The sequence below is a fragment of the Frankliniella occidentalis genome, unplaced genomic scaffold, assembly GCF_000697945.3.
Source record: "Frankliniella occidentalis isolate FOCC.00 unplaced genomic scaffold, Focc_3.1 Scaffold90, whole genome shotgun sequence".
Lineage (NCBI taxonomy): Eukaryota > Metazoa > Arthropoda > Insecta > Thysanoptera > Thripidae > Frankliniella > Frankliniella occidentalis.
Genome location: NW_026267219.1, coordinates 825,908 through 833,419, shown reverse-complemented (window position 1 = coordinate 833,419; position 7,512 = coordinate 825,908).

Below are 7,512 nucleotides of genomic sequence, written 5' to 3'. Positions count from 1 at the left end.
GGGGGGGGGTGGACCGCTCGGTGTGGCTCGAGCCCAGGACGGCGGCCCCGGCTTTGAGTGCCGCCGCGGGCACCGTATTAAACCTACATGAGGAGGTACACAGGTCCCCCAATAGAAACAGTACTCGTTTCTTCCCCGCCCTGCTTGGCAGGCTGCGCGGGGAGCCCCGCAACTTCGTGTCCACGGCGTGTTCATTGGTATTCACCCGGACTGCAGCCCCCGCCCGCCCCGCCGCCGCCCCTCAGCTGGATGAGCCCCTTGTAGCGCCCCCGCCGCGCCCCGCCGCGCCCCCGCGCGAGGCGAGTAGTGGAGCGCGGGATTGTGAAAGATTCAGCAATCCCGCGCCTTTTCAAAGTCGACGCGACAAAGTTGTCCGAGGCGCGCGAGAGACGGGTGCAATAGAAAGGTTTCACGGCCACCGCGAGGCCCGCGCCCGCAACCCCCGCGAAGGCAGATCCGCCCGGACGGCCGCCCCTCTGGACAGCCCCTCAACGCCCACTGCGGCGCGCTTGTGTCACAAGGACGGGGGCGGGGCGGGATGGGGCGGGGATATCTCCGCATACTACTCTGACTCGGGTGCGCCTCTATCGGTAGCGTTCCGTTTCGCTTCCCGTCCGCCCCCGGGACTGCTGCAGTGAGGCTGCCTAGTGGCCCCCGCCTCGTAGGGACGCGGCGGGGCGCGGCGGTTTGGCGCAGTAGGGGAGGTGAAAGGCATCAGACGCGCGGATGCAGATCACGTCCGTTCACCGATCCTTTCCCCGCTGCCACGCCCCGCCCCGCCCCGCCCCGCCCCGCCCCGATGACTCTGCACACGCTGATGCAAGCGGGCTGCCTACACTGCGGGTGGCGGCGCCGATGCTCTGACGCGCTCTTGGTTGCTCGGCAGGCGCCGCAGCCTATCGGAAGGTGCCCCTGTTGCGCACCTTGCTGTTAAATCCAGGGTGGTGTACGTCCTCAAATGACACTATAATCACAACGGTGGATCGACCAGTAAGGTCGCTGAACTCGCTCGTCGCCACCCCCCCCCCTCTCCTCCCCCTACCACTTTGACCCTTCTGCTCCACACGGCCAGGCGGCCAGGGCGGTGTCGCTAATGGAAGTACAAAGCCAGTCAAATGCCACCAGCTCCACTGCAAACTTCTACCCCCCGCACTCCTACCCCCTCCGGTCGACTCTGCTGTTGCCACGGCCCGCAACGCCCGGCAGCGACCTTACCCCCTCTTTCCCTCCGGTGCTGGCCGCCTCGCCTGGCTGGACGGGGCGGTACCGGCGGGGCCATAGACTGAGAGGTGCATATTAACTTGACTCTATAAAGGCGCAAACAATGATGCCAGCGTGCGGCGGTGGTGGTGGTGGGCGCAGACCGCCGCGTAGGGACCCTCATGTTCTCGTTAAATAATTCGGACTCATTGTCCCCCGGACCGCCGCTGCAAGCAGCCCTCAGCCCCTCCCGCCCCTTCCCCCAACAACAGCATCATCACGCCCATTTTATCGTCCGCCTAAAATTGCGCGAAATGCGTGGCGAAATTAGCGGGGTGTTATTGTGATACGCTAATAGAGTGGGGAGCAGGTGCGGCAGTGGGGCAGGCTTTCCGTCGTAATTACAAGCTAAGTGAGTGATGCCGTGAGCTCTGGCTGAAGGGCCGCGCCAGAGTGTGGAGCGCGGCGTGGAGAGTGGCGTGGAGAGTGCAGCAGGCGCCGCGAGTGGAAAGTTGGCGTGGAGAGTTGACGTGGGGGAGTGGTACAGGGCAAGGGAGGCAAATAAATATAGAAAGAGTGGCTACTCCGGAATCGGCGGCGGCACAGGCAGGGTACGAACTTTGAACAGCTCACTGCTCGACTGCCGTGCAAATATTGCGGAAGTCTTGAACAACACTCCCCCCTCTGCTGCTGTAGCGAGGCCTCGAGCCTCCTGCGCCGAGTCGAGAGAGCTGCGCCGTGCCGTGCCCACCGTGCCGTGCCGGGCAGCGCCACTCGAGGAACGCCCCTCTTATTCCTTCTGGGCACACAATGCACCACCTGATTCTAACCTCGCGGCAGGGCGGGGCGGCGCGGGGCGGGGCGCCGAGTAACCCTGTTTGCCCCCGCTGCGCGCCGCCGTGCCGCGCCGTGCGGGGAGGCTGCGAGCCCAATCGATGTGGCGCAACTGAATTGAACTGCTAATGGGTCAAGTTTCGTCTGCTGGCGGGCTGCGTGCGCGGCGGCAGCAGGGCCAGCGGGGCCGGCGCGGGGGCCGCGCGGCGCACACCCCGGACGCGGCCCGCTGATCGGCCCCATTGACGGCACTACTCACGGCGGCGTGCTCGACGGCATCAAGTTTTGGAGAGTTCTGCTCCTTGTGCCGCTGCCGCTCCTGGAGCAGGAGGTCCTTGAGCGGGCCGAATAACGTCTCACTGAGCGAGCGCGAGGGGCCGAGCAGTGCAGTAGCTCCGCCAGGCAGCAAGCCGGCTGAAGCGCCGGACAGCAGGAACAAGCCGGGCACAGCGCTTTGTCCGAAATATTCCCAGTCCCTCCCTCCTGGCCAACCACGCCAACCAGGCCGACCAAAGGCCCGCACCGCGCCCAGCCGCACCCCGCCCTGCCAGCCGAGCGATACCACTTTGTGCCTAATGAAATCGCAATTAAAAGCAATCTGCCCCATTATCGGACGAGTAATTGCATTTCGCGTGTTACAGGGATTACTCGTCCCAGTCAACGTGACACAGTGAAAAGTTGTGTGGGCAGCACTCTCCCTAGAAACACTTTGTGTGACGGCATGAACCAAAAACTTGTGACAGACGAATAGAGTGCTTAGCAGGGAGGAAAACCTAAAAGTTCCTTTCACTGCCAAGGTTTTATGAACCAACCGTTCATGGTCACACAAGCAATGAAGCACACAACGACACACAGTTCACCGTGGATATTCTTGAGGAGCAAATTGCACCGTTCAAATCAATCTGGTAACGAACAAGCATACAATATATAAGATCGGCCTTGTTTGTACAATGCAAAATGTGCGCTGTCTTCACTCACAAGAAACATTGTCTTTGATCTCACACTAAATGCAGAGGAGTTCAACACTATTCCCTGGCTTTATGCTATAAAGATGTGAAGTTGCTATACACATAATTAATATAAGCTAAGAGAAAAGGTGCCCTGCACCAGCTTCATCTGAATGAGGAGAGCAATAGCAGTGTTGCACGTCTACCACTTGCACATCTGCACACACAACAATACTCAATCAAAGAAATAAAACAATCGTTCAAATATTCTGACGAGCAATCCTACCTCGTGTGAGTAGAAACCACCTCCTCCACAGACTGATGCGGTGTTATAACCTCTTCAGGCAGTCACTCCTGATGGCACTTGAGTGCACACACAACACTGGCACAACAGGACACTAAAGCAGTCTCACACAGCCAATGATGACACATTCAATACGAACACAAACTATTACAACAAAACATAAAAAAAAACACGTTGTAACGCACAGCACACAACACGCTACTTGCAACTTGCACCCGAGGGAGATACACCCAACCGGATATACCAGTACCAGACCACACCAAAGCCGTCAGTATGAGAATATTTACATCACATATCATTTCTTTGCTGTACTACCTGATCCAAATATTCTCATACTTATTCTGGTCTGGTCTTGTGTATCCGGTTCGGTGACTCTCCCTTTCTTTCGGGTTCAACTAGAGCACAACGTTAACAGCCATTTTTTGAGGTAACGAAATTGCTCTTCCTCGACTGCTAAAAGATATAATAGTTTGAGTTTTTACTTATCTTGTTTCGAACGTTTGAGATATAGGCGACAGCTGCGACAGAGTTTTGCTGGCCGAATCGTTTGGTGTTCACACATTGCCATTCTGAAACAATAACTCATGTAGACTTCATTTTGACGAAAATTGGTCAGAACACTATCAAGTAAGAGGTTCCACGTTCTTCGAATTGTGGTCTGCTACGTCGACTTTGATTTGTTGATTATAAATCTCGACATTATTCGTGCAGGTCCGCGACGGCAGAGTTGTAGGTTATGTATGGCGTTCCACCGCGTGCGTGGGCTCCACCGGGGTCGCCATCAGACTGGGCAAGGAACACGAAAGGAGAGAAAAAAGAAAACACAATTCGCAACCAAGCAGAGAGGATTTTAGCAGGAACCAGGATGGATCTCATTTTTGGTGAGTGGAACCGACAGGGGGTGACAGTGTTCCTGTTCCTGTCCCACCATTCGTCCAACAGCCGTCGCCCCCACGGCCATTTCTACAGCAAAAGTGGCTCGACCATTATTCTCGCGTTTAACCTGCTGCTGGAATCTCGACGCATTTCATCCCTGATTTGATGGCACCCGCCCACGTAAAACCGCGGGGGGTGAGCGCGAGGGATGTGTGTGTGTGGGTGTGAGGCGAAGGGAGGAGGGGCGCTTGGCAAGGTGAAAGGGGTCGGACCCCGAAAAAAAAAGAGTGGGGAAAAACGAGAAAATGGCGTCGATTGTGAGTCGGCTGGGACGCGTCCAAACAGCCGTCTCCTATCAATAACGCGACAAGCGTGGCCGACACGGGTGGCTGCGGTGCGCCCCCAAATGAGGGCTTTCGGACCGCCCCGCCCCCGCCCCACCTCACACCACCTTGACTTGACCCTGGACGCGCACCCCTGCGCCGAAATGTTCCCGACAGGTTTAAGGTCCCTCTCTCGATCCACAGTTCTTTTCCCCATTGAGCCTCGCTGCGGAGGCAGACTGAGAACGTGGAGGGGGTGCTTAGCGTCGCCGGGGGGGAGCTGAGCGGCCGCCGCCGCTCGCCAATAGCAGTCGTACGGACAATCGGGCCGGACCAAAGGCTCGCGGGCGCGGCGCGCACTCTACACGTATTGTTTCACCGGCCGCAATATTGTTCACCAGGGCGACGAAATTTATTGTAATGTCGCGGCGCGGGGGCCTGCCGTTGCGAGTGAGGCATGGCGGGGGGTAATGTGTCCCCACCACCACCACCCTCTCCTACCCCTGACCTGCCCCTCCCGGGAGGTCCCGTGCGAGGGGGTATGGCGGGTGTGGGGGCCGTAATGGCACAAGAGTGCAGGTCATGGGATGTATGGGGTTCGTGTGCAGGGGGTATGACAGGCTGGGGTGCAGTGTGGTGGTTGGGGTGGTGGGGGTGCGGTGAGGAGGAATGCCTCGCGCCGCCGCCCCCGTCGGCTTGAATGCTTCAATTGGGGAGGCGTGGTATGGGTGGGGTTTCGGGCGAGGCAAAAGAGGGGTTCGGGGTAAGCTGCTGGGGGTATAGGGTTGGGGAAGGAGGAGGAGGAGGAGGGGGAGAGGGAGAGGTGCCAGGTGGACTTAAAATAGGGTCGTGGCCAACCGGCTTGAAAATAAGTGGGTAGCTGCGTGGCCTGCGGGATTAGCCCCGGGGCCGCCTGGAGCGCGCCGGCCCCTCCCTGGAGGCCCCTGGAGGCCCTGGAGCTGAGGGGGGGCGGCCCGCCTGGACAAAGGGGGCCATTGTGCTGAACGCGCCGCGGCCCGCGCGCCGCCGGTGCGGATTTATGTCGAGCGGCGGGGCGGGGCGGGGCGGCCAATGTTTTCATTGACCACAGCAACAGGGCAGGGTTGCGCTGCGTGACGGCGGCGCGCGGCCGTCCTACTAACGCGTGTGATGATAGCCATCACTCGTTAAAAGTTGGCGATTTTTAAATTTGGCGCTCTTTGCGAAGGGCACTAGACAGCAGAGTCAGAGACGAAGGTCAAGAAAATGTTTAAATGATTTTCACGTGGCGCTCTTGGAGCAGCTTCGAAGGATCCTGCTGACTTTCGACGCGTTCTTTCTATGGGTGTGTTTTCTCTTTATTTGTTTCTAACCCGGACTGTCCTAAGGCACTGCTCCTGCTGTTTGATTCATTCATCCCAAATCTCATAAGAAAACGGCCGTCGTAGAACACGTCCAGCTGTGCTATTGTATTAAAATTACTACTTTGCCTAGGAAAAAAAAAACTTTTTGTATAAGTTTAGCCGGGCAGACGGCCCGCGCGCCGCATGCCGATGGCAAGAGGGGAAAAGTAAGCATGGCAAAACGCCCACTGGGACTGCCAGCGGCTGCCTAACTCCATCCCCCTAATATTGGTATTTCTTTAATTTTTTTTTTTAAATTATGCAAACTTTTCTGATGAATGATCACGTCCATTTCCTGACCGATCCTAAAATTAGGTTATTTCTACCGTCGAACAGCCCTCTGTTCCTCGTGTCCCGTGTGCACGTGGTAAAACTAATCCGAATACTGTATCCGATTATTTTGAATATTCGAGAAAAGATTATTCGAATAATTACAGCCCCACCCTCTTATTAAACCCTGGGCCGGAAGACGGGCAAAGGAATTACGATGAATGAGAAAATAGGCAAGAGGAGGGGTTGGGGGGAGAGTAACACAGCTGGGGAAAGAAATCGATAATCCAAAGAAGGACCTTTTAGAGAGAAAGGGGGGAGGGGAGTGCAGCAGGGTGCCTGCCCGACCAGTTATTTAAATTGCCGCGCACAGCAGGTAAAAGTTTCCGTGCCAGAACGAGAAAAGGGTAGAAGAAGGAAATCATATTTTGGTTGCGCCTGTCAGGCTGTCCTCCAGTTGGAGACGACACGACCGCCCTGGACCGCGTCCTCGTCAAGGATAGCGGGCGGGGCGGGGCGGGGTCCTACCAAACACCACTTAGTGCGCGGTCATCCCTCACCCAGTCCATTTCTCATACCGTCCGTGGCGGCGGGGCAGGCCAGGTCGGGTGGGCTGCCGTCGAGGTGGAGGGTTGCATTGGTGCCCCCCCCCCTTCTCCGTTTAGCTGAGCGTTATTTCTTTCACATTTCATAATCATCCCATCCTTGGCCGAAGTGTACACTCCTTAGCATTCGGCCTTGGGCTTACGACTATGCGGCTGGTTAAACTCGAGGAATTTGGTTCAACGTCGCAAAATGTTACTACCCTTCTTAACACACATCTCGGCTGGCGGCCGCCGTGGGGGGAGGGAGGAGGGGGAGAGGTGCGGCAGCGGGGGTGGAAGACGCGCTGCGGTACCGGACCCAAGTTAAATTAACTGTCTTGGAGGCGTCCAGTGCCTCCGCTCTGCTGCCCGGCCTCGGCCTCGCCTGGGCCGTCCAAGTTGGCTGGCCTGTTGTTGCCCAAGTCTCGTGGGCCGGCCGCCCCGCCTGGGCGCCCCGCCCCGCCCCGCCCCGCCCTTGCGTGCACGCCTGCGTGGCGCTGGCCGCCGCTGCTCCTCGGAGCGGACTCTGCTCCCCGCAGATCGGGCGGCGCGCGTTTCGCCCTGAACGTCCCTCACTTTGAGCCCCTCTCTGCTGTCGGGCTGTTGTTTGCCGGGGGCTCGCGGGCGAGCTCGCGGCCCCGGTGTACGTGCTGATTGCAGATCCGGAAGGGTCTCGGGGAGCTTCGCCGCCTTCGCATCGCTTTTAAATTTCTAGGCCATTGGGTCGGGCCGGTGTGACAAGCTGCAGCGCTCCTGGGGCAGGCGGGCGGGCGGGCTGGTCCCGGGGGCCCG